The following is a 25402-nucleotide window of genomic DNA, read 5'->3' as shown; positions in this document are numbered from 1 at the left end:
GGGTAGAGTAATCCATCAGAGGATCTTTTTCATGTTGCCCTTCTCCCATAGGAATCCTTTTTCTCTCAGGGCAAGTTTATTCATGGGGCCCTAGTGTCTGTATGGGTTAATAGCCATGTATGTTGGAACTTGGGATGCTGCTGAGGAGATGGGAAAGAAGATTAAATAGGCTTTTCTGCCTCTTTTTTTTTTTGGCACAGCTATACCATCAGAAGAAAAAGGGAGTGATTTTTGCCCCTACCTTACTGAAGCCTCCTAGCATATTCCAGGAAAGTTATGCTGTAGGAATAGAATGATTGGGAATATCCCCAATACTTCCATCCATGCATCACTGCATTCAGTCATTAATCCTGTCAAGTAATAGTAGGATAGAGCTGTGGACAGTCAGAAGAAGGATGAGGGGAGGGAGAGGAATTGGGGAAGAGGGTTACAGATTTGTGAAAATATATGGTGGAGAACTTTGAAGTGTAGAGATACTGTGCAGGTCATTAAGCAGATGTCAGGATGTGGACTTGTAGAAAGCAGAATGCAAGAAAGAAGGGTGAAGAAACTGATCTCATTGTCCTATAGTATTGCTGTGTCTTCTGCTCTCTCACCTGGAGTAAGTGCTCACTTGGAAAAGCTGAGGTACAGATATGGTCAATTCCTATTGAATGAAGCTCTGTGGTAATAACATTGCAATCAAGAGGCTGAAGTCTCTTCTTTCTTTTGCTATTACCCTATTTATTAAATGCTAAATATAAAAAGAAGCATAGTGTATTTCTGTCCATCAAAGGGACTCGGAAAGCTTAATAGCAAACAAAGATGGATGACCCCTGCCTTTTTCCTGCTTGTAGCTTAACTTTCTTGAAAGCAGTGGCTGGCCAACATTGTAAGAGCACGCTAGGTGGTATAACTGGAGAAATTTCACCCCAGAGTTTCTCAACTTCAGATTCAAGGATGGTGTCCTCAAAGCTTCTCCTTTTGAGTTCCTCAAAAGAACTCAAAAGATTTTCTCTGAGTTGTTAAACATGTAAACACTTTCAAAGGGCTTCATAGCATGTTTTTTAGCACTCGCTGAGGAATGCTTTGCTTATACTTTGTAGGTGTGTATAGCTCTCAGACAGGAAAGGGAGGAAAAACATCCTAGTACTGTAATTTACTGTTTCTAACAGAAAGGAGGCAATGCAACAGTTGTCTAAAAACAGTTTTTTGCCTGTTTATGGCTTAAAGAGAACCATACCAAATAGACTGATGGATCAGTAGAGACTCTGTTTATTCTGGCAAAGGAAGGGCTGCTGGGAATACCTTCCTAGTCTGAAAGCCCAGTAATGTGTAGGAGGCCTCTGTAATGGTCCCAGCTAGCAGAATGCCTACAGTATTTTGCCATACGGGAAATCAATTGCAGCTGGATGCACGCAGTTTCCACTCCAAACATATAAACCACCTTTTTAGTGTTCTCCTAAAAAATGGTCTCCCTTCTGTCCAGACCTATACCTTTAACAAGACTCTGAAAGAAACATCTTAGAGGTTTCTTTCTAAGGTGCTGCTGCCTTGAAAATAATTGATTGGTGGTGGTGGTGGGGGTGTTATTACAATTTAAGGGGTTTACAACACGTGTGGCAAGAAAGCAGAAATATGTATTTTAAACATGTCTTAAATGCAGCATTCTATGGACATATAAATATATATATGGAACACTTTAGCAACCTTATTACTATTATTTATTTATTATTTATCATATGGTAGAGTTACACACCGGAAGCATGGAATATTAATAGATAGTAATATAAAATACGTCACCAAGTAGGAACAATGGCTATGAAGATATAATATAAAATATGTCACCAAGTGGAAACCATGGTTATGAAGACAGATTGGGCAACCCCCCTAAATACTAGTAGCTACATTTTCAATCCCCTCTATTGCAGCTCCATCACATCCCCCTGGAAAGCACAACACTCGCATTCTTGTGACAGATGGATAATAGATTGGTGGTCTTTCTATGTTCATAAAGAAGAGCATCTTGCCATCGGAGATGTGGGGGAGCAGTGTGGCACAATGTAGGTAGCCAATAGGTTGGAGTGGTTTAATATATGTGCTGATAATTCTTATTGCTATATTGAGTTGAACAACAAGTTTTTAGACATGGGGGCTTTTGAGCCATACTGAAGCATTCTACTATACACCAACCCCGAAACTGTAGCAGATGTATCCCAAGTTGTACCACATAATTTGGGGAGAATGCTGTTTTGTGCGTATCTTTTTGCTGTTTCATTGGTAAGGTGGTGTTTATAGCTCAAGATCCTGTCCAGGGTAATGCCAATGTACTTAGGTGTATGGTTGCATGTAAGTCAGATGCCATTAAGGCAGACATCCAGTTCACACTTGCCAAGATTATTATTGAGATAGAAACAGAAGCATTCTGTTTTTTCTGTACTTAGTATTAGCTGCCATTTATGGTAGTAGCTGGCCAAAATTTCCATGTCCCTAGTCATTATTTCTTCATTCCTTTCAGTTGATTTGTGCCTTACTGCAATCACCATGCTTTGGCAAACTTCCTGGATATTGTCTCAGGGACATCAGAGGTGGCTAGATAGAAAAGAACTGGAGCGAGGACCAAACCCTGCAGTAGACCCTTACTCAGTTTCTTTTGATTGCTAATTACCATATATACTCAAGTATAACTCGAGTTTTTCAGCACATTTTTCTACACTGAAAAAGCCCCCCTTAGCTTATACGAGTGAGGGTCCCACTAGGGATGTGTGGCTTGGCTTTGCTGGAATAAAAAGCCCCTGAGGCATGGCTGCATGGTGGGGTGGGTTTTAGGGGTGCTTTGGGATTCACTGTTTCCTTCTCCTAGTGTTTCTTTCTTTTATCTGATGGGCAGCATTGTTTGGCTTTTCTTCTTGGGGTTGTATTCCTTTTAAAAGTTGATTTTTACAGTTCTTTCAGTGATCAGTTTGACAGTTCTTTTCCTCTCTGTGGTGGGCCTGATGTTTGTTATCAAAATGAGTTTCTTGAACAAGAAATAGCAAATACTGATGCTCACTATGGTCCCAAGAAATAGCAAAGTATTCAAATACTTTAGGGTTAGTACATTCCACTTCTATAGTATGGCCTCTTGAATGGCAACTGAACCATGCAGTCATATGTAGACCAACCTGGAAAAAGTTTCCTTAAGCACAGTGGTAATTGTAGTCCAGCTCTATGCATTTATGCTTCAAAATGGCTAAGAAATCCTCCCCCAATCAAAAAGGTATGAGTAATTGTAGTGGTGGCTGATTTTAAGCCCCTTCTTGGATGGCACTAATTTGAGGGCAAGACTTCGGAGGTCCAGTTTCTTACTGCAACACCTAGTCTACCTGAATTTCATGTCCATCATCTTTGTAGGGCTGCTCCAGTATAAGCCACCATAATATGTCTCGTCTTTCCAGTTTCAAAGTATGCAGCCATTCCTGCAGCTGGGCACTGGTCTTCTACTACAGTTAACTGATTTCCTGTGAACTAACTCTAGTGGGAATTCAACAATATTTTCAGGCTTGATTAAGTTTAAATATAATGCCTTCCATAAGTTGCATCTGGTGAGAATTAGTCTTTTGGATCAGATGGGTTGTTATCACTTTGACTAATTGCATATTTGATAGAAATTCCACAATCTTCTAGCCAGAAGTTTTTCTGAAATGGCAAACTTAATAAAATTTAATTGGTGTAACCATTTCTTATTCATATGGTTAAAATTAGCTTGCTGCTTAGTCTTTTCCTGACACTTACTAGCAAATTGTTTTACTTGGATGTAGTAAGGTGTGTATAATTTTGTTGTATATTTGTATTTCATCATGAGGCTTATGCAAATCAACTGCTGATTCTGAAAGACTAATTTATTTCACTATGTGGGGCCTATGCCAAATCTTATTTTCTAGCATTCTGAAACAAACGCTATGCGCTTTACAGCACTGACTTTTAGGATACAAATTGGCCCTCTGAGAGGACGGCAAGAATAGGTGCAAGTTTCTTCCTGAGTCTCCATTCTTCTCTCCATCTCTTTCATTTGTGAATACTAGCTGAACTGGAAGAAAGTGATTTAGTTCAGGTGTCGCATTTAACCATGCTATCTGACAAAAGAAGTTTAGACTCTTGAAAAGTTATATCCCCCAAATCTTGTTGGTCTCTAAGGTGCTATTGGCCTCAATTCTAGCTGTGTCATTGCTCTCCTCTGATATGATCTTGATGGAAGGCAGGACATCCAGCTGCATGGAATGGGAATCTAGGTATCTGCTGAAGGAACTCTTGAAACTTTAGACCCAAAAACTTGTTGGTCTGTATAATGCTACTGAACTCAATTCTAATCATGCTTAAGGAAATATATGAATTAATAAATTATGTTTTATACTAGTAAAAAAGCCCATTGTATACTAAATACAATGGGCGCTAGCAGGCGGGGGCAGAGTGAGGGACTGGTGAGGGTAGGGTGAGTAAAGGTGGCTTACCGGTGAGAGGGCTGTAGCGACGGCGGGCGGCTCCTTGGTGGTGTCTTGTGGGCAGCGGCCATGTTTCTTTGCTGTCGGTGTCTTTGTCGAGGCTTGCGGCGGCTGTCAGAGGTGGCGGCCTGACATGGCGAGAGGCGCGAAGCGCCTCTCGCCGCGTCTGGCCGCCGGGCAGGGAGCCCCCGGCAGCCGCGCTCTGCGCGACTGCCGGGGGCTCCCTCGGGCGTCAGGCCGGGAGCAACTGCGAGCCGCGCTGTGTGCGGCTCGCAGTTGCTGGGGCTGGGAATCAGAGGGAATCAGAGGGTCCCTCCGATTGTCTGTCATGAGGAAGGGTCCAATCTGGACCCTTCCTCATCCCGGACACATCCTGCCCCAGAACGGGCGGTGTACAGATCATTGGCTGGCAATACAGATCATTGGCTGGTTTGAAGAAGAGGCACAAACTGCTGTTTATGTGTTTGAAATTACATTTGAAGTAACAAACTATATTTTTTATCCATCCACAGTCTTATAAAAAAAAAATCATTGTTTTTCTGTTAGCAAAGCTTATGGATGCTAGTCTGCCTCTACAGCAGTGGTATAGACCTGTCCATCCTCCACATAGGACTCCCTGAACCGCCAGCATACAAAATGGCAGTTCATGTGACAGAAGGACACAAAACCAGAATTATGATTTCACTAGCATCAGGACTGTGGACAGTAAACCAGTGCCATTTCTGCAGCATAGTCTTGCCTCGGTTTAACATCATGTTGAAGCACCATTTGAGAATTTGATTTTGCAGCACCCATTCCACCATAGGGCTTTTAATCGAGGATCAGACCCACTTAAAACATTCCACAGTTCAGAAGTGGCCCATGTTGCCTCATGTCATTCACTCTTGTGCAAAACATTTTGAATTTTTCACAACTTTAAGAACACAATTGCTGGGCATTGCTCTTGTATGGAAACGGTCCAGGACAGAACATGAAACTAAAGCTGAGCACCATGAAGTATACTGTAATAGGGAGTAAGTCAGAAGTCAGAGCTATGGAGGAACCCTCTCCACCATTGAGTGGTTTTGCCTTGTGTTCTCCTTGTAACATTTTTTGCAAAGAGAGGCAATAGGTGTTATGCACTTGTTCTCAGCACATGCACACAGTGTCCTTCCAGAAAGGAGCAAAAAATGATGGCTCAGTAGGGGCTTGCAACTCAGCAGGTGGTATATCATTGTCACTTTTAGTTGTGACTCATGGTTTGAAGACCATTCCTCTAGATGCACTGTGAACATGAAGGGATTTCTTTGAGTTTAGGATGTAAAACACAAGTGCTAAACTATGGCTTTGCTTTTGAACATTTGATGCCTGAGACCACTGTGTCCTGGTCATGGAGTCAAGGGTTCAGGAGCCAACACAACAAAGAGATGAGACATGAATCTGAGGAGCAGGCTAAGACAAAGTTTAGTAGTTGTATGATCAACTCCTGGCCCACAGTTTCAGTACTGGGAGAAGATGACATACTCTTTTTCACTTCCTAATAATATCTGGTGTGCCAGGAATCATAAAGTACAAGATATAATCATTTGGATCTTCTTCCGTTCCACTCTGCCTATGTGAGGGACTATGAGAAGTGCTAGTTAATCTATTTGTTCAGGTTTTTTGTTGATATAGAGACATTTCTTCCCCATTCCTGCACACAGCCATGTTATCTTCTGCAGTGAGTCACATGACCCCCATTTCTGTTTCTTTCCCAATGTTTAATTGCAGTCTGATGAGAGCAATTACATGATAAGATCTGGTTATGAATATGCAAATAGGTATTCATGATGATTTCCCATACAAGTTTGGAACTTCTCCCTCCCTGAAGCCAACCTTAAGCATCAGTTTGTCACTTGCATTATGGATTGACTCCTGGTTTTTGGCACTGTTCTATTTATTAGTTTCTAGTTTGCCTTTCCCCCTGTGTCATCCCTACACAGACTGAATTATAGTATTCTGGACATCACTAAGACATAAACAGCAGAGGCCAGGAGCAGCCTTGTCTAGGTTAAATTTTAACGTTCACTCCTGTCGTGTCCACTTTTTCTCCTAGACATGGAGGGCACTTCTGCACATAAAAAACAAACAAACAGTGTTACCCCAGCATAATGGCAAAGTGCTAAATATTATTGTGCCTCCAGCCATTCCTCACCTTCTTGCTGTCTCGCTACCATCTGCTGCCTTTTCGCACTCCTTACATTTCACATTGCCTGCTGGAAATGGCAGAAGAGAGCAATGCATTTTACATGCAACTCTCTTCTGCTTGTCAGTCAAACCAGGCAGCCAATCCCCTATCTCAATGTTTTAAAGGGCCCACGATGCCCACTAATTTTTAAAAAATTAAATACTTCTCCAATGAAATGCCTCTGCATCTAATCATAGATGCATAGTGCTTTTTTATTACCACCCCTTATGGAATCACGAGTCTTGATACTTAAAAAAAAAAAAATCTTGTTCCTGATTTTGGTGGGGGGAACTTTAGAGAGGCATGCTTTGTGTGACAACTTTGGGAGAAAATAAGTTTTGGCTTTAAAAACTGCTCCAGGCAGTTTGCTTTAAAAAAAAAAATCCCATCCCCAGGAGAAGGGGGAGGGAGGCAGGTGTGACGGCAGGACATTGGAGGAGGAGATAATGCTTCTTCACCTCCGCACATTTTTTGTTGGTGGCTTCCTGGTTGCTCTCCTCTAGCTCGGGCTTTTTAGGTTGGGGAACCCACTTTATGCGATTCCCCAACTAGCGCTTTAAAATGGAGGATATACCAACCAGTCTGCTGCTTGGATGCTGGATGTTGGCAACGTCATGTGGAGCGGCCAGAATATAACAACTACCTAAAGTAAGCATTCACTACATATAACAGGTGTGAAAAGGCCCTGGATGTTCTTCCACAAAAGGAACTAGGCTGAAAATCCTATCTGTCAGTGGAAATTATCACTGGATAATCTGTCATAAGAGCTTCCAGTGCCTCTCCAGGATTAATGGAAACAAGAGATTGAGAGAAAGACAGAGAGGGATGGATGGATGATAAATCCTTTATGGCCTTGATCCCTCTTATCTGTGGATCCCCTTTCCCCATATGCATTATTGATAATATTGAATGCTATTGAGAGATCCAGGCAGGTCTGCAATGCTCATCTAACTCTCAGCATAGGGTGACCAAATTCTCAACCTGATTTTGGCTCAGGGACTCTTTCAATATTATATTTGCAAGCCAGAAGTTTATAGTAAATTTTCTAAATGAACTAAAATATATGTTTTTATCCTCTTGGTTCTCCCAATAATCTAGGCTTTGGAGAGAAAGCATTTCTTAAAATTCCTAAACTCCCTTTTGGTTTTATTTTTGTAAATCTGTCTTTATAATGTCAAAATGAATCAAATATTTGTAGTGTGACTTGGCTGAATAAAATGGGTTTTATTCTCTAGTTGTGTCAGATACTGAGTTTCTATGGCTTTAATCTGAACTGTAATTATTTGCAGAACTACCAAATAAGCAACAATTCCTCAGTTAATTCCTGAGTCTGCTGAAGTATAAGTTTTTTTTTTTTGCTTTCAATTATATTCATTTTGTGACATATACGGATTGAGAATATGACAGTGCTAATATTTGTTCTGATTAAGTATTGATAACACCATTCGGTTTTGGGTTCTTTGTTTTACATGTTTTAAACTAGTAATCTGAAAACAAGTAATTGTCACTGCTAATGCCCAGTATCCCTGCAAGCTCTCCTTTGTATGTATTAGAGAAGCAACTGATCTAGGCAGTTGCTACAAGAATTCAAAGCATGCATTTGATATGCAGTGTGTGTATTTTGAAAATGCCAGTGACCACTTTGCATGAGGGACTGTTTTGCTTAGTGCAATGTTAAGGCTGATCTTTCAGGATCATCCTTTGTTTTACAGGCAGTCCCTAACTGTGGAATATGTGTCCAAAGGGCCCCTACAGATTCAATTATGCTGATTATTTAAATGTGGTAGGGGATGTTCACATGAACAAGCTGCAGATTTGTGCTGTCTTCTACATCCTTTGGGGGGCTGGAGCAGGGGGAAGTACATAACCCCAAGGACTGTTCCTGATTACTTAACTACAGCTTCCAGCCCAAAGTGGCCTATATCGTACAATGGATTGCTAAATCCCTATTTGGAATCAGTCACTTTCAGACTTTTTATAAGCCACATTTGATCTTCACTAGTGGACTTCGGTATGTTTCTTTAAGAGTCACTGATTTCAGCGTGGGAGACTAGTCTATTTAACTTGCTTGCTTGTGCATACAGTATTCTCTGTGCATCATCTTCTGCCCTATGGGGGTCTATGTGTGAGTGCATGCATATTCCTATACATTAAATTATTAATAAATTACTGAATTTTTGTAAATATATTGCATTCCTGCATGGTGCTGCCAATCATGTCTAACAATGTTCTTCAAAAGTAATTGTGGTTTCTTTAAAATAATTTCATTATATGGTTTTTCTAAAATTAATTGTAAATAAATCTCTTGAGATGATGCTACAGGTTTGTCAACTGTTATCATTATGTCAGCATGAAAGCTATTTTTCTGTTTTTCCTTGTCTCTTTGGAGAGACTTACCTTCTGGATCAAGATCCAAAACACCTGTTATTCCTATTTGAGCAACCTGCGTTTCTATGCATAGAGCAACTCCCCAATAATGGATATTCTTGCCAGATAAGATGTTTATTTTATTCATATATATGATGATGTGATATGGTATGATATGAAATCATAGAATCACAGAGTTGGAAGGGACCACCCATGGTCATCTAGTTCAATCCCTTGCACTATGTAGCTGTTAAAAGGACCTATTGATGTAATAAAGAGAAAGGGAGACCTGACATACAGCTAGGCTTATTCTTCAAATAAGTTTTGATGTGAGAATCCTGGGAATTCTTATTTCTTAAGATTAAGCCTCTTCTTCTTAATAATAGGCAATTGTCGATATATGTTCATGATGAATTTTTGATTTAAAAAAAACAAATTTGTATCCCCATGCCTGTGTTCAGTAGGGCACACTCCAAGGGAAAGGTGGCTTGGTTTGTGGCCTCAGTGTCTATTCCTGTTACTGTTTTTGGTGAGTCTTATATTCTAATAGCCATATGTGGCCCCAATCTGCAGATAGTCAAATCCATGGATTGGGATTCACACAGAGGCTAAAGAGATTAAATTGCTGCAATGATTGCCAGTTGAATTCCAGATCAGGCTAAAGGTTCTGGTAATTACCTTCAAGGCCATACGCGGTCAGGGCCAAGTGTACCTGAGGGACCGCCTCCATGCCTATGCCCCCAAAAGAGCTCTACGCTCCGCCACCACCAACTGGCTGATGGTCCCTGGCCCTAAAGAAATCCGCCTGGACTCAACCTGAGCCAGAGCCTTCTCTGGCCTGGCCCCCACCTGGTGGAATGAGCTCCCAGAGGAGATAAGGGCCCTGACGAAGCTAAAGCAGTTCAACAGGGCTTGCAAAAGAGACCTCCTCCACCAGGCATTTGTCTGAGGCCAGGCACAGTCAATCAACAACATCAGCAGGGCCCCTGCCCCCCTCTCCCTCTCCCCCCCCCGGAAATCCACCAAGACTCCTGGACCTGTTGCATTATCATTGTTTAATGTTATACAGTTACTTTGTTATTATCAGTCAATATTAATGTTATAATTAGTTATATGTAATGTTTCATGTATAGTTTCTTCAGTTCCATGTAAACGGCCCTGAGCCTTCGGGGAGTGTGGTATATAAAAGTGAAAAATTAATTAAATAAATAAATAAATTTAAATAATACATTGAGGAGTTAAATTCTCCCCAAATAAAATACATTGTCTGTGCATGCACAGAGACTATACAACTACCTACCTCTTACTCCATGTTGATGATAGTGGCCAGAATCTAATGCTGGCCTGGCAACAGCAGCAGTGAGCCATGCCAGATCTGGCAGCAGCAGAACTGATAGAGAAGTAAGAGGAAGAAGGCCAGGAGGGAAGAGCAGTGGCACCTGTGAGAGGGAAGCCACACTAGGCCTGGCAGAGCTGGCTGTAGAAGGTGCAATGATAGGGGGAGGAAGCCACATTGGGCTGACATCAGTGGATACATGCTGTGATGGTTGACAGGGAGCTGTGGTGGTGCTGCTGGAATTGTTGGCGATGGTAGTACGATGGTAGCCTTGGGGATGACAGTGGACCAAGTAGTGGAGGCTGGGAGATGCTCAGGGGTGGCAAGGGTTGTGGTAGTGGGTGACCATTGGTGATGTGATAAAGCATCAGCAGTGGCAGTGGAGGAGGAGAAGCTGTGGCAGGCTAGACTCAGGAGCTGGGCTGTGTTTGCTCAAGTTATTACTGAGGGGAGGGGGAATAAACCACAGTGGCCCTGAGGATGGAGCGGTGATAGAGGGGCAATTAAAAAAAGGAAGAGGGATCCCTCCTAGCAAGTATTGTGCATCCCCGCTTCTGGTTCTGTAATCACAAATTGTTGATGTTGTATGTAAACCGCCCTGAGCCATATGGAAGGGTGGTATAGAAATCAAATAAATAAATAAATAATGATTAGCACAAAATGTTGAGTTATTGTTTTTCTACTTGCTTACAGTGTTCTTTCTGCAACTTTTGGAAACAGCTTAGCACACAAACTAGGGTTGCCAACCTTCAGGGGGACCTAGCGTTCTCCCAGAATCGCAATTGATCTCCAGTTGAGAGATAGTTCCCCTGGAGAAAATCAGTTCCCCTTTGGCTCAGTGGCAATATATCCTGCGTAGGGTACTCCCCTACACGCCTCCCCAGCTGCCATCGCAAAAATTTCTAGGTGTTTTCCAACAGAGCTAGCACCTCTTCACACAACAGAAGCAATACCTGAGCCTATCAAACGTTACTCAGTATCTTTAAACAGCCCCGTGGTGCGGAGCGCCACGGACTGAATAAAGCAGTAAGGGCACTGTGGGAGGAGTTAGGGCGGGCCCTGTCCGGGATAAAAACTCGGAGGGGCCAATCAGGAGCCGCGAAGCGGCTCCTGATTGGCCCCTCCAAGTGTCCATTCCGCCCCAAGCAGGCAATTCGCGCGGCTCCCCATTGCCTGCTTCAGCCGAGCCGCGCAGACAGCCACGGGTGAGCGGTTGGCCGCGCAGCCTTCTCCCGGCCGGCGGAGCGGCCGAGAGAAAACTTGGGAGAGCCTCGGGGGGCGGGTGGGCCTGGCCACCTTCTCCCGGCCGGCGGAGCGGCCTCGCAGCATCGTAGACACCGCGAGGCCGCTCCGCTGGCCGGCAGAAGCCTTGGGAGAGCCTCGGGGGGCGGGGGGGCCTGGCCGCCTTCTCCCAGCCGGCGGAGCGGCCTTGCGGCGTCTACGACGCCGCGAGGCCGCTCCGCTGGCCGGGAGAAGGCTTTGGAGAGCCTCGGGGGGCGGGGGGGCCTGGCCGCCTTCTCCCAGCCCGCGGAGCGGCCTTGCGGCGTCTACGACGCCGCGAGGCCGCTCCGCCAGCCGGGAGAAGGCCTGGGGAGCTTTTTTTCGCAATGGGGTGGAAGGAAAAAGGCTCCCCAAGTCCCGGGGAAGGCGTTCCATGGCTAGCAGAGCCGCGGAGCGCCTTCCCCGAGGCCTGGGGACCTTTTTTCGCAACGGGGGGGAAGGAAAAAGGCTCCCCAAGCCCCGGGGAAGGCGTTCCGCGGCTCGCAGAGCCACAGAGCGCCTTCCCCGGGGCCTGGGGAGCTTTTTTTCGCAATGGGGGGGAAGGAAAAAGGCTCCCCAAGCCCCGGGGAAGGCGCTCCGCAGCTCGCAGAGCCGCGGACCGCCTTCCCCGGGGCCTGGGGAGCTTTTTTCTCAATGGGGGGGAAGGAAAAAGGCTCCCCAAGCCCCGGGGAAGGCGTTCTGCGGCTTGCAGAGCCACAGAGCACCTTCCCCGGGGCCTGGGGAGCTTTTTTTTCACAACGGGGGGGAAGGAAAAAGGCTCCCCAAGCCCCAGGGAAGGCGCTCCGCAGCTCGCAGAGCCACAGAGCGCCTTCCCCGGGGCCTGGGGAGCTTTTTTTCACAACGGGGGGGAAGGAAAAAGGCTCCCCAAGGCCCGGGAAAGGCGCTCCGCAGCTCGCGGAGTCGCGGAGCGCCTTCCCCGGGGCCTGGGGAGCTTTTTTCCAAATCGGGGGGGTGGGAGGGAGAAAACAGCTCCCCAGGCCCCTAGCGGCCCGGCACATGCCGCCTCCGTAAAGAAAATGGCCGCCAGCCAGAAGACGCCACCAGGGAACCCAACCGCTCAACGGTAAGCCACCTTTTATTCTGCCCCAGTCTGCTAGCGCCCATTGTATTTCGGATACAATGGGCTTTTTTTGTTGTTGTTGTTATGTGCGAAGTCGTGTCCGACCCATCGCGACCCCATGGACAATGATCCTCCAGGCCTTCCTGTCCTCTACCATTCCCCGGAGTCCATTTAAGTTTGCACCTACTGCTTCAGTGACTCCATCCAGCCACCTCACTCTCTGTCGTCCCCTTCTTCTTTTGCCCTCGATCGCTCCCAGCATTAGGCTCTTCTCCAGGGAGTCCTTCCTTCTCATGAGGTGGCCAAAGTATTTGAGTTTCATCTTCAGGATCTGGCCTTCTAAAGAGCAGTCAGGGTTGATCTCCTCTAGGACTGACCGGTTTGTTCGCCTTGCAGTCCAAGGGACTCGCAAGAGTCTTCTCCAGCACCAGAGTTCAAAAGCCTCAATTCTTTGACGCTCGGCCTTCCTTATGGTCCAACTCTCGCAGCCATACATTGCAACTGGGAATACCATAGCCTTGACTAAATGCACTTTTGTTGGCAGGGTGATGTCTCTGCTTTTTAGGATGCTGTCTAGATTTGCCATAGCTTTCCTCCCCAGGAGCAAGCGTCTTTTAATTTCTTTGCTGCAGTCCCCATCTGCAGTGATCTTGGAGCCCAGGAAAATAAAATCTGTCACTATCTCCATTTCTTCCCCATCTATTTGCCAGGAATTGAGAGGGCCGGATGCCATGATCTTTGTTTTCTTGATGTTGAGTTTCAAGCCAACTTTTGCACTCTCCTCCTTCACCCGCATCAACAGGCTCTTTAGTTCCTCTTCACTTTCTGCCATTAGCTTTTTTACTAGTACTTAAATAACCTTTTAATCTAATGAAATGTAATACAGAGGTTGAGAGTTGACCTGGATGGATGAAAAAAACATTATCCATACACATCATCTGGAAACCCAGCTGTTCTTAGTTTTGGAAATGTTGCTAAAGGCATTTTCATAACAGAGTAAAACAAGTTAATAAAACAAAACATGTAAGCTTGCTTGTTAGTTGCAGGGAAGTTGATTGTTCTTTTCCTGTGACATTTTCTATTGTTATAGTCAAATGATGAGGGAAATGTGTACATTTCCTTTTGTATCCAATAGAGATTCTTAATTGAGGACTTCTTATGTTTGCTGACAGAAAGGAAATGAATGGGCACTTGTGAATATTTCACATCTGCTGTTATTCTTAAGCATCCTGTAGCGGAATCTGATGGAATTTCTTCAAGATATCTTTTTCAATAGAGGTGCATATGTTTGGTTTTGGTGACATAGGTATTGCTAGCAGATAGATTTATAAAGCTTGAATGGGTGACTTACTTATGTTGTGCTGGATGGCCCTAAAAATTCTGTATTGAATATGATTAATCTTTTTAATGGAGTTAAAGTAGCTTAATTGCATGCATGTTAATTGTAAGTACAATAATTGTACATTAAATGTAGCACAAAAATAGTTGAGTACAAGCCCGAGATACAGATAGGGGCCATACACTATGCTATAATATTCATATGTTAAAGCTAGGGTATTAAAATACCAAGGACATCATGATTCCTAGTGTGGTTACAGGTTCTGTACATGATGATCTCCATAGTGCTAAATGGTAATTATCCCACCCATTGCCTCCAGTTTATGTAGGGTTCTGAGCCCCCCTGTGGGAGTGATGGCTCCCCCGCCTTGGGCATTGTTCCTTCCTGTTGGTCAATTGGCTGGAAGGGGGACTTATGGAAGAAAGAAGAGTCCTAGGCCAGTGTCACTGAGAATGCAGTGACGTGATTTCTAATATGCACTGGAAGTGATCATTTAGTCACCAGCAACATGAGATGCTCTGGTATTTGGACAAAAACTCAATGGTAAAAATAGTTTCTACCATAGAGTTTTGCCCAAATACCAGATCACCTCATATTGCCAGCAACTGTATAACATCATTTCCAATCTATGCCTGAAGTGACACCACCACCAACACAGGCATAAGGCTCTTATTGCTGTCAGTAAGTCCCCTATGCCCTATGACTTGGAGGTGTGTGAACTCAGCTACCCTGAATGTATGGAACTCAAGCTACTTGCTCACTTTAGGGCAAGAGTTCTGCCTGGAGACATGGGAGAATCTGAGCTGTTCCACAGGGAGGGCGATATATAAATTAAATAACTAAATAAAAAAGGCCTCAAATGTGCACAATGCCCTGGTGTACTGTCTGTGTACATGCTGAGAAAGGAAGAGACAGAGTCTTGTGGTGTCCTATCAGGATCATTTGGGAAACATGCATATTCCATGCCTATGTTAAGAAGTAACATAAGAAGTATTATGGAGTTTTATTCCATAATATTCTCGGAAATTATATGTGTAAACCCTCATCTCTTTGTATGTCTTTTTTCTGTTTTTATTGTTGTTTGATAACATCAAAACACAATATGTATATCTTAATACAATATGTATCACCAGGACTCAACAAGATTATTGGTTGGAGAACCTGAGCGTGACAGGACCGAGTTATGAGAATGTAGTTGTAAAACTTGTTCCTACTTTGTGATCTTACAGAGAGGTAAAATCTCTTGGATAAAAATGACATAATTGGGAAATGACCCCAAAGATATGTTGAGTGGCCTTTCAAATGCTGAAGCCTGGCCACATGGACTTTTGAGCTTAACTTTGCATCTGTTGTCAAAAGTTAAGCAGTAGCTAAATATTGGTCATGGCACCAGCCAATAATGGGGGATAAACATATAGAATTAATTGAGATCAAGCTAGACAACCGTTCCCAAAATTCCTCTTCATTTTTGTTTTCAAGTCTATGTAAAATTAACTTTATACTTTGGCCCTCTGTGAATATATATTATAAACACTTTGTGCCTGTCACTTTAATATTCAGAAAAATGTTTACTTCTTTCAATTTAATATCGAAACGCTGTTTATTTTCCTCATGCTATAATTACAGAAAGTACATTTTGCATCTGAATTTATTTCATTTATACTTCACCTTTCTCCCCCATGGGACCTGAAATAGTCTGCATCATTCTCCTTTCTTCCATTTTATCCTGTGAGGAAGGTTCGGTATGAGTGTGATAAGCACAAGGTCACCCAACAATCTTCTATGGCAGAATGGAGATTTGAACATGGGAACCTCCTAGGTCCTACTTCAGCCGTCTAACCACTACACTGTACTGGCTCTTATTTAAAGTATGACACATGCGTTATTTAAATAAATGGCAAGTACAAGAAAGGAAATCTATGAAGTTTGAAGAAAAGGCTCTTCTTGGTCTGCTAACTCTAAGGATGTATCGAATGAATCAAGTTCATAATGAATCTAACTTTCATCAGTTCAACAGTTGTTATTTTGATATTCAGATCCTCATACAATGTTTTGAAGAAGAAGAAGAATTGGTTCTTATATGCCACTTTTCTCCACCAGAAGGAGTCTCAAAGTGGCTTACAGTCACCTTCCCTTTCCTCTCCCCACAAATGACACCCTGTGAGGGAGGTGAAGCTGAGAGAGCCCCGATATTACTGCTCGGTCAGAACAGCTTTATCAGGGCTATGGCAAGCCCAAGGTCACAAAGCTGGTTGCATGTGGGGGAGCGTGGAATCGCGCTCCTAACCACTACACTAAGCTGTCTCTTAATTTTCCATGCAAGTCTAAATTATTATCGCACATATATGTTTTGAGATTTCATTTACAAGCCATCATAGTAGTCACTGCTGGATGCACAGCAGCACAAGATGCAATTCTTTCTTTCCCATTCTCCATTGTACTACTTATGTATTTATGTATTTATGTATGTAATGTATGTATGTATGTATGTATGTATGTATTTATTTATTTATTATATTTCTATACCGCCCTCCCCGAAGGCTCAGGGCGGTTTCCAGGAAACAACAAAATAGTACAGGTAACATATACCTCCGTTGCTGGATTTAATGCGCAGGAAATAGTGATGGTGGTGAGAACATCCCACATATTGCTGGTATTCATGTTACGTTGTAACTAGGGGCAAAGCCCGTTGTATCCAGGAATACAAAGGGCATTAGAGCTTGGCGGTGGGAAGAGGAAGGGGAAGAGTTGTTCAGTCTGTAAAGGCATGGCGTTGAATGTGTGTGTTGTGTGGGAGGTTGTGGTGGCATGGTGACAAATGAGGGCATCGGTGTGGAGAGATGGGTGTCAAGAACCTATGGTTTGGAATGTTGGAGTGTGGGAGAGGACTGACCTTTGGGAATTATGGCATAGCGGTTACAGATGAGCTTTCCAGAGCCATGTCTTCAGATATGTGAAGGGAAAATCAGACTGGATTTTGTGAAGGGAAAATCAGACTTAGGGGGAGGTTACATGGCAACCATTTCCTCCCAGTTCTGCGTCATTTCCCTTCTTGTGTGAATTAGGCCACAGACATTGAAATGACCCCCTGTGTAGTCACAGTACACAGATGTCTACCCTGCTCCTTCTGTCTCCATTTTTTCACAGTTGATAAAATGTTATGTGCCCACATGCTTCTTTCATGGTTGCTCTTCTCCTCCAAACCTCCAGGAAGATTTCCAACTCAGGGGTAGCCAACCTCCAGGTGTGGCCTGGAGAGCTCCTGGAATTACAGCTCACCTGCAGAGTATAAAGATCAGCTCCCCAGGCAGAAAGGGCTACTTTGGACAGGGTTGTGGTAGAGAAGAAACATTTAAGGCTTCCCACACAGGTTGATGTTGAATTGAAAGACTTGAGGCCTACTGCACAGGGTTGTTGTGCAGATGAAACAGGAGACAAAAGAGCCAGCTTCCTCTGCAGAATAACGCTGTGCAGTGGCCTCAAATCTGCAGAGAGTTGCAAAGAAGAAAGACACATGGCTTGGCTGTGTCTAACCCCCGGCCAGAGCAGTATTTTAAGTGAGAAGGGGCTTTTCTGTGGCCTCCCTGTCAGCCATCTGTTTGCCAGAAGGGGAACGTTCCCCCCCTCAAAAGGAAGGCCCTCAGGCTCCCCTGCATTGCTCTTGGAAAGGCCTCCTTCCCTCAGTCAGGGCCTGTCAGGGGCTCCTTCGCAGCAGGCCTGAAGGGGGGGAGGGGGGAGGGGGGAGGGGGAGCACTCTGCAGCCTCCTGCCAGCTCTGTCAGGGTTCTGAGGCCATTTGCAGTTGGACATGGCAGTTAGGACAGCCTTGGGGCAAAAAGGGCTGGCACAGCCTGTCCAAGCCTCTGTTCTCATCCCTCTTGGCAGCCCTACTGACCACCTCTCCCTTTGGTGGTCAGGAGCAGACTGGCAGCCAGACTGGGTTGGATGAATGGAATTTTGGTCTGTCCTGGTGAGGGGGCAATCGGAAGGCACTTTGTGCGCCTCCCCATTGGCTGCTTGGCCCTGGATGGACACTCGGAGGGCCCAATCAGGAGCCGCTTCGCAGTTGGACATGGCAGTTAGGACAGCCTTGGGGCAAAAAGGGCTGGCGCAGCCTGTCCAAGCCTCTGTTCTCATCCCCCTTGGCAGTCCTAATGACCTCCTCTCCTTGCAATGGTCAGGGGCTGACTGGGAGTGATGTCTCCAGATTGCCAACCGCCCGCCTAGCCCTTAGGCTCCACGGGTGGGGGGGGGTGCTTTGCACCTTCCAACTGGCTAGAACTCTGTCCTGTCCTTGCCTTCTAGGTACAGTTGAAGACTAGATTCTGGAAGTTCAGTATTTTGATGCATACTAGATAATACAGATGAGCCTCTTGTGGCGCAGAGTGGTAAGGCAGCTGTCTGAAAGCTTTGCCCATGAGGCTGGGAGTTCAATCCCAGCAGCCGGCTCAAGGTTGACTCAGCCTTCCATCCTTCCGAGGTCGGTAAAATGAGTACCCAGCTTGCTGGGGGGTAAACGGTCATGACTGGGGAAGGCACTGGCAAACCACCCCGTATTGAGTCTGCCATGAAAACGCTAGAGGGCGTCACCCCAAGGGTCAGACATGACTCGGTGCTTGCACAGGGGATACCTTTACCTTTTAGATAATACAGAGTATTAAACAAACACGATGCATACAGAAATCTCAGAGAAATGTACATGAAAAAGCACACTACCAAGGTTGGCTTTTCAGTAATACTCTTGAATGGGACATGGCAGAATCAGACAGGTATTTTATTGAAAGTTGCAGATAGATAGACTATAACTTGGTAACTGATATATCCAAGTTGACAATAGGTATAGGATCAGAATAGTGAATACTCTGTGGATTTGTAATGTTTAAGCCCACAACAACAGATTCAATTTCAAAGCACCTTCCAATTGGGCCCTCACCTGGCCCGGCCCCACCCACTCTCTGCCCCCCAAGCCCTTAACCAAATATGATACCGTTCACCGAGCGGTTACAGATTGTTACTGATAGACTGTGATATTCTATTGAAAATTGTATAATGTTATAGATTGTTATAATCTTCCATGTAAATTTATGCAGTGTTGCATGTAAACCACCCAGAACCGCAAAAAATGGGTGGTATAAAAATCCAATTAAAATAAAATAAATACATAAATAAATAAAAATACGTTTGCCTTTAATGCTAACGCATCCCCCTGCATCCTGACATGTCTTCCTTTGGGGAATTCTATAACCACTACAGAATCACAGAATCATAGAGCTGGAAGGGGCCACACAGGCCATCTAGTCCAACACCCTGCTCAACGCAGGATCAGCCCAAAGCATCCTAAAGCACTACAAGACAACATAGGGTGTTCTTTCCTCCCAGCCTTCTCAAAGCTTTCCTGTTGCATAACTGGGGGGGGGGGGCATTTGCATAAAAGAAGATGTACACTACTCGAGTGTGCACTTTAACTACCATCTCCATTGATAAAGGCAGAATGGTCCTTTTGCCTGTGATTTGTACTTGGATTACAGTTCACGTAGGACTCAGAGTTAAATTGGCCAACCAGCCCCAAGTATTCAAAACGGACTATATTTTTATGATGTATGTGTCTTGTTTTGATACAGTTTGTTAACTACAAATCCATGGGATAGAAATATTAAGTACATATTGAGATGATTGCTCATCACAGCATTTATATTTAAATACATTAACTATGATGCTGGTGCTGAGGTGATACATTCTCTCTGCCTCCCTTTACAGAATTGTATCGGATGGTTTCAACACAAACTTGAATACTTGTTTGTAATTTTGTGATGTGGATCTTTAAAGCAAAGGAAATGAAACATGAATCTTTTAAAAACAGTGACTAAGTGATATTTATCAGCAGTAGTATCATTTTGAAGCACAAGAAACTAAACATCTGGCATCCTTCTGGAAAAAAGTTACATTTTCCTCTTGACCTCCCATAAAAAGTAAATATTTTTCTAGAACTTTTATTTGTGAAATGTTGAGCATGTAGCTAAATCAAAGGGATATCATTGTAACCAACATTTTGAAATCATTGTTTTGCCTGTGTGTCCACAGCAACAATGAAATTTCCACAGAAAATGAAAGGAGAATAAATTTAAGTTCATACACACAATTTCCAAAAAACACTGTTCTATACTATGGGGAGCTATTGTACTGTATCTCTTCTGAGGCTGTGCTAAAGGTGTTCCCTGACCATGTTTAGGGGACTGCTCTTTTCTGTCACATGTTGGCCACCCCAGTGAATGCTTGTGGCAGTCATTTTCACATAGAGTTTCCACTACAATGAGACAAGCTACAGTAGGTTTGTAGTGGAATTGTGATGAAAACAAAATACATGGGGTGGTTGCAGACTGGGGCTCAAATGTGCTGTGGAGCTATGCCCACTGCTCACTGAAGGTTTTCGTAACTTGCATGAGTTGCAAAAATGGACATTAAATAAGGCCCTTTTCTCTTTCTGCATCCATGAAAAAGAAATCTATTTTATGCTGAAAGCTGACAGAAAAATAAAGTCATTTGAGGTTTATGAGTAAACATGTGGGATACAGTTGCATTGATTCATTCAGAATTAACACACATTTTTGCACTGAAAAATTTAGGAAATAGAGCTTGTTATCAATAAATGATTTGAAAGCATTCGCATGGGAAAGACATGGGGAAATGAATGCTTTTGGCTGAATGGCTGCCCTTCCACATTTGAGTTTTATCACCGTGGTGCTTGGCAGGCTGCAGATTCAGCAGAAAAACTTCTACAAACCACAGTTGCCATGGAGACTAAACACTATAGGTTACAGCTGCAAGAAGCCTGCCATCTTCCTTCTGAGGAATGCTGCTGTTAGTACAGATAGAAGCATATTTGGTGAAATGAAATGGCTGGCATTTACTCAGACCGGTGAAGGTATAAAATAGAGGTACACATAAGAAGAAACCATTTGCATATTCTTATAGTGCCACATGTGGGGAGATAAAGAAAAAGGACGGCAACATTATATATCCATATAACAAAATTAGCATAGGGTGTATGTTTCTTTTCCTTTTATCAGTAGTAATCTGTTGCTGTTCAATAATCTATGAGAGAACAAATTCTGAATGAAATGAACCTTTTTTCTGACTTAGCTTTATGTGTTTCTGGCACTATAACGTGATCCCACCTCTCTGCTATAATTTGTTTTCTTAATTGGTTCCTTGGCTCACAACCATCCTGTTCCTGATGACCTAGTTTTAACTGCACTATTATGCACATGAGTCATGTTTAAAGGGAACCTACTCTGGAGTCTCTTGGCAGAAGTACATGGATTGTTTATGAATAGGGTATTGCATTACATAATGTGGACAGAGTTGTCTGTTGCTGTGCACTGGGTAACTTTGTTCAGCAAGGCTTGGTTGGGAATAACACGTTCACAGAACTTATTTGAATATACTCATTCTCTATTTATAAAGCACTTGAGAAAATCTCTCAGCTGTGCCAAGTACTGACAAATCCCTGAGTAAATACAGTACAGGTCCTGTAAAATGCACTATTTCCTGGGAAGGAGGGAGGGTTTTGTGAACCTTTGCAATGTGCTGTGCTTTGGAATTCAGCCTAAAGACCAAAGGGTTGCATTTATTATATATCATGTACCTCCAAGAGTTCTCTAATTTGTTGCCATGTACCTCCCTAAGACCCAGAAATTACTTTGGATACCTCAAATGCATATTGTAGACATAAACAGAACATTCTGCTTCAAAGACATCAATTGAAAATGCTTAGATGTGCCTTTTCTAAATACAGGAAGGGAACTTCTATAATGCTAACAGGTTAGTATCAACATTGTGTCTGGTTTCAGACCAGCTTAACTAGATTCTTGATAGTTGGCTTGTGATATTTACACACTCAATCTCAATATCAGGCATACTGCTCCTTTAAAAGGAGCAGCTATAAAACATAGCCCTAAATATTAGGACGTTTTAAAATGGGACCTTTCAATTTGTAGAAAATCTCATTTGATTAAGAATTTAGCCACATGAGTGATTTTATATGTTCTTGTGTTGAATTGGATTAGCATGGATGTAAATGTGAAAGGGGTGGATTCCCGTGTCCCCCAGAATTGGCAGTTCCTAATAGACTGCAGTTTTGTTTTTCCTTATTCAAAAGCTGCAGGGAGGTGGGTTGCTTGGGTTTTTTAATGTTTTGTTTTGAGAAAACTGAGCTAGTGCTGTTACCTTGAGAAATATAACTCTGCCTCATAAGTGGAATTAGCCATCTGACTTTTGTGCAGCTAATCTCTTACATGAGCAATTCAGAGTGACTGAAGGAAAATTGAGAAGAGCTTCATAAATGAGAAAGTCAGTCAGCCAGCCAGCCAGTAGGCGTGCTACACTGAGTGGAACTAGGGCAAGGGAAAGCATAGTGATATGTATCAGGGTCCTCTTCTACACAAGTTATTTGTTCCATCCCAGCTGTTAAACTGCATGAGCTGCATGAGTCCCCCCCCCCAGAGCATCCAGAATTCTTTGCTCCAGAATTCCCAGAAGCTGCTTTGATCCAGTGTTCCTAGAAATATGGACAGCTGTGGACAGGAAGTGTAGACTGGCAAACTTTCCCATACCTAGTGCCATATTCTCTCATATTCTTCATGCAGTTTTGAAAAATACCTGTTTTGATAAAGCAGTACAGTTGTTAGAAGAGTACGCACATTAAAAGACAGATAGAGAGTAGAACATAGTTTGAGATATATAGATGTAATTGTACAAAACTATTCATAAATATACATTTATATCTATGTACAAGCAGTTCATCACAAATTTTAACTGGGTCATGGTTTGTGAAGCAGTGGTTAGAAACTGAAGAACCACTATGAATTTTCATAAGCTTTGATGCAGGTTGTGGCAGTTCATGAAGAGCAGAAACTAGGGATTTAAAATCCTGCTTTCTGCTCTTCATAAAAAAAAAAAAACAGCTTAGCTGTTTGGTTTAAATGGCTCTGAGTCTGGGGCTGGCTGCTCTAGAAGGCTGCTTTAAACAGCTGAACAACAGGAGTAGGCTGCCTCCCTAGCTTAGCAGTTTAGATTGGAAACAGCTGAGTCACAGGGACAACCTGCTTCCACAGTTCAGCATTGCAAAGGGGCTTTCTCGGGCAGCCAGCCCTGAGGCAAGACCCTTACATAGCTGAGCCACAGGAGGAGGCTGCCCCCATGCCTCAGCTGTTCCTCATCTGAACAGATTAGTTATGGGGGCAGTCTGCTCCCACAACTCAGCCATTTAGTGCCCAAAATTGAGATATGGGAGAAGGCTGTCCCCATACCTCAGCTGTTTTGAGTCTGAACCTCACAATCCTACTTCAGTTCATATGTGAGCCAAATGGGTTTGTGGTTTGCTCATGAAGCATGAACCAAACTGAATTGTATTTTTGTTGTTTGTGCCCATTCCAAGTTATATCTAATTCATTCAGTTTGTGATTGGATTTTGCAGGAAAAATAATCTTGCCGCTTAATCCTAAAATGGGGGATAGATTATTTTAATCACTCATAGATTAAAGGATTAGTTGTGACCACTGGGAACCTGGAAGGATTTGCAGACGGCATCTCATTTCCCCTTTCTCCACTATTTTCTCTTTCCCTTTCCTGAAAGCTTCCATAGTCTCTCCCCTTTTCCTTCTGTCTCTCCTTCTAGGCAGGAGTGGCCAAACTCCGGCTTCAGATGTCCCTGGACTACAATTCCCATGAGCCCCTGCTAACATCATGCCAGTGGCTCATGGGAATTGTAGTCCATAGGCATCTGGAGATGGACAGTTTGGCCACCCCTATCTGGGATGTCAAACCTCCAGGCAGAGCCCGGAAAGCTCCTGGAATCACAACAGACCTCCCCACTACAGTTATGAGTGATGAGTTTACAGTTACCAGTTTCAGGTTGGGAAATTCCTGGAGATTTGGGGGGGAAAGCCTAGGAAGGGCATGGTTTGAGGTGAGAAGTGACCCCCCCACAGAGTATGATGCCATAGAGTTCATTCTCCAAAGCAGCCAGTTTTTTTTCCCACTGGGGAACTGATCTCTGTCATCTGGGTTGAGGTGAGGCAAACTAAGTTTCTATGGAGGAAGTGGCTACTATGGGGATGGAGTCTATGGAATTATACTTTGCTGAGCTGCTTTTTATACCCAGAACAACCCTGTGAAGTAGATCAGGCCAAAAATATATGACTGGCTCAAAATCACAGAGTGAACTTCCATACCAAGATGGGGATCTGAACCTGGGGCTCACAGACTCTATTCTGAAGTTGTAGCCACTACACCACACTAGCTTTCATAGGGCCACTGCTGTGGAACAGTAAGAAACAGCCAGGCCAACTTAAGTCATGCAAGTTAGGTGGTTTCACATCACCTAGAAATTGCTTCCAGGCTTAGGGCTGCCAGCCTCCAAGTAGGACCTGGAGACAAACAGCTTGGTGTAGTTAAGAGCAGCAGCCTCTAATCTGGAGAGCCAGGTTTTATTCCCCGCTCCTCCACATGCAGGCAGCCAGCTCTGTGACCTTGGGTTAGTCATAGTCCTGTTTAAACTGTTCTCACTGAGCAGTTCTGTCAGAGTTATCTCAGCCCCACCTACCTGTTGTGGGGAGAGGAAGGGAAGGGGATTGTAAGCTGTTTCCTTCAGGTAGTGACAAGTAGGGTATAAAAGCCAACTCTTCTCCTTCTCTCAGCATTACAACTGAACTCCAGACAACTCAGATCTTTCTTTCTGGAAAAAATGGCTCATTTAGAGGGTGAACTGTATGGCATATTCAACTGAGGCCTCTCCTCTCTCTTCCCCTCACCAAACCCTGCCCTCCTCAGACTCTGCCACAACATCTCAAGGAATTTCCAGACATGAAGCTGGCAACCGTAGTCAGGCCTGGCTTGAACAAGTCTTCCCTCAGACCCTTTCCAAATGATGTTCTTATGTCTTTTTTCTAGCATGTTGAATTTCTAAGGGATTCTCCAAGTCTGAACCAGGTGTTCTACATCAGTGGTCCCCAACCTTTTTATCACCGGGGATTGGTCAACGCTTGACAATTTTACTGAAGTCCGGGGGAGGGGTAGTCTTTTGCGGAGGGATGTCACTGCTGCTGCCTGAGCCCCTGCTCTGCTTGCTTTCCTGCCGGTGCCCCTGACTTCCCGCCACCCACTGGGGGGTGCTGCCTGCAGCAGCTGTGCAGTGCCACACCGAGGGGGAGCCCTAGCCATGCCAGCCATGGAGAGCACCAAAGGTGAGCGGGCAGCAGAGTAGCAGGACAACCCACAAAGCAGCAGCCGGGGAGAAGGATGAGGAGGAGCTGTGGCCCGGTACTGACTGATCTACGAACCGGGACCGGTCTGCG

General features: G+C 44.0%; 1 protein-coding gene across 5 annotated transcripts in view; it reads left to right on the top strand.

Annotated features, from left to right (window-relative positions):
• Positions 1-25402, top strand: part of PLEKHG1 (pleckstrin homology and RhoGEF domain containing G1) — a 167264-nt gene that overhangs the window by 22702 nt on the left and 119160 nt on the right. Inside the window, exon 1 of one of the 5 annotated variants that reach the window (XM_077349874.1) lies at positions 20919-20983. The exons of the other annotated variants lie outside the window; for them this stretch is intronic. The gene's annotated coding sequence lies outside the window, so the exon portion shown is untranslated. Of the gene's footprint in view, positions 1-20918; positions 20984-25402 lie in introns of those variants that run through there. 5 annotated transcript variants of the gene reach the window in all.

This window comes from Paroedura picta, chromosome 1 (assembly GCF_049243985.1).
Source record: "Paroedura picta isolate Pp20150507F chromosome 1, Ppicta_v3.0, whole genome shotgun sequence".
NCBI classification, from domain to species: Eukaryota; Metazoa; Chordata; class Lepidosauria; order Squamata; family Gekkonidae; genus Paroedura; species Paroedura picta.
This window is presented reverse-complemented; position numbering and strand designations above follow the sequence as displayed.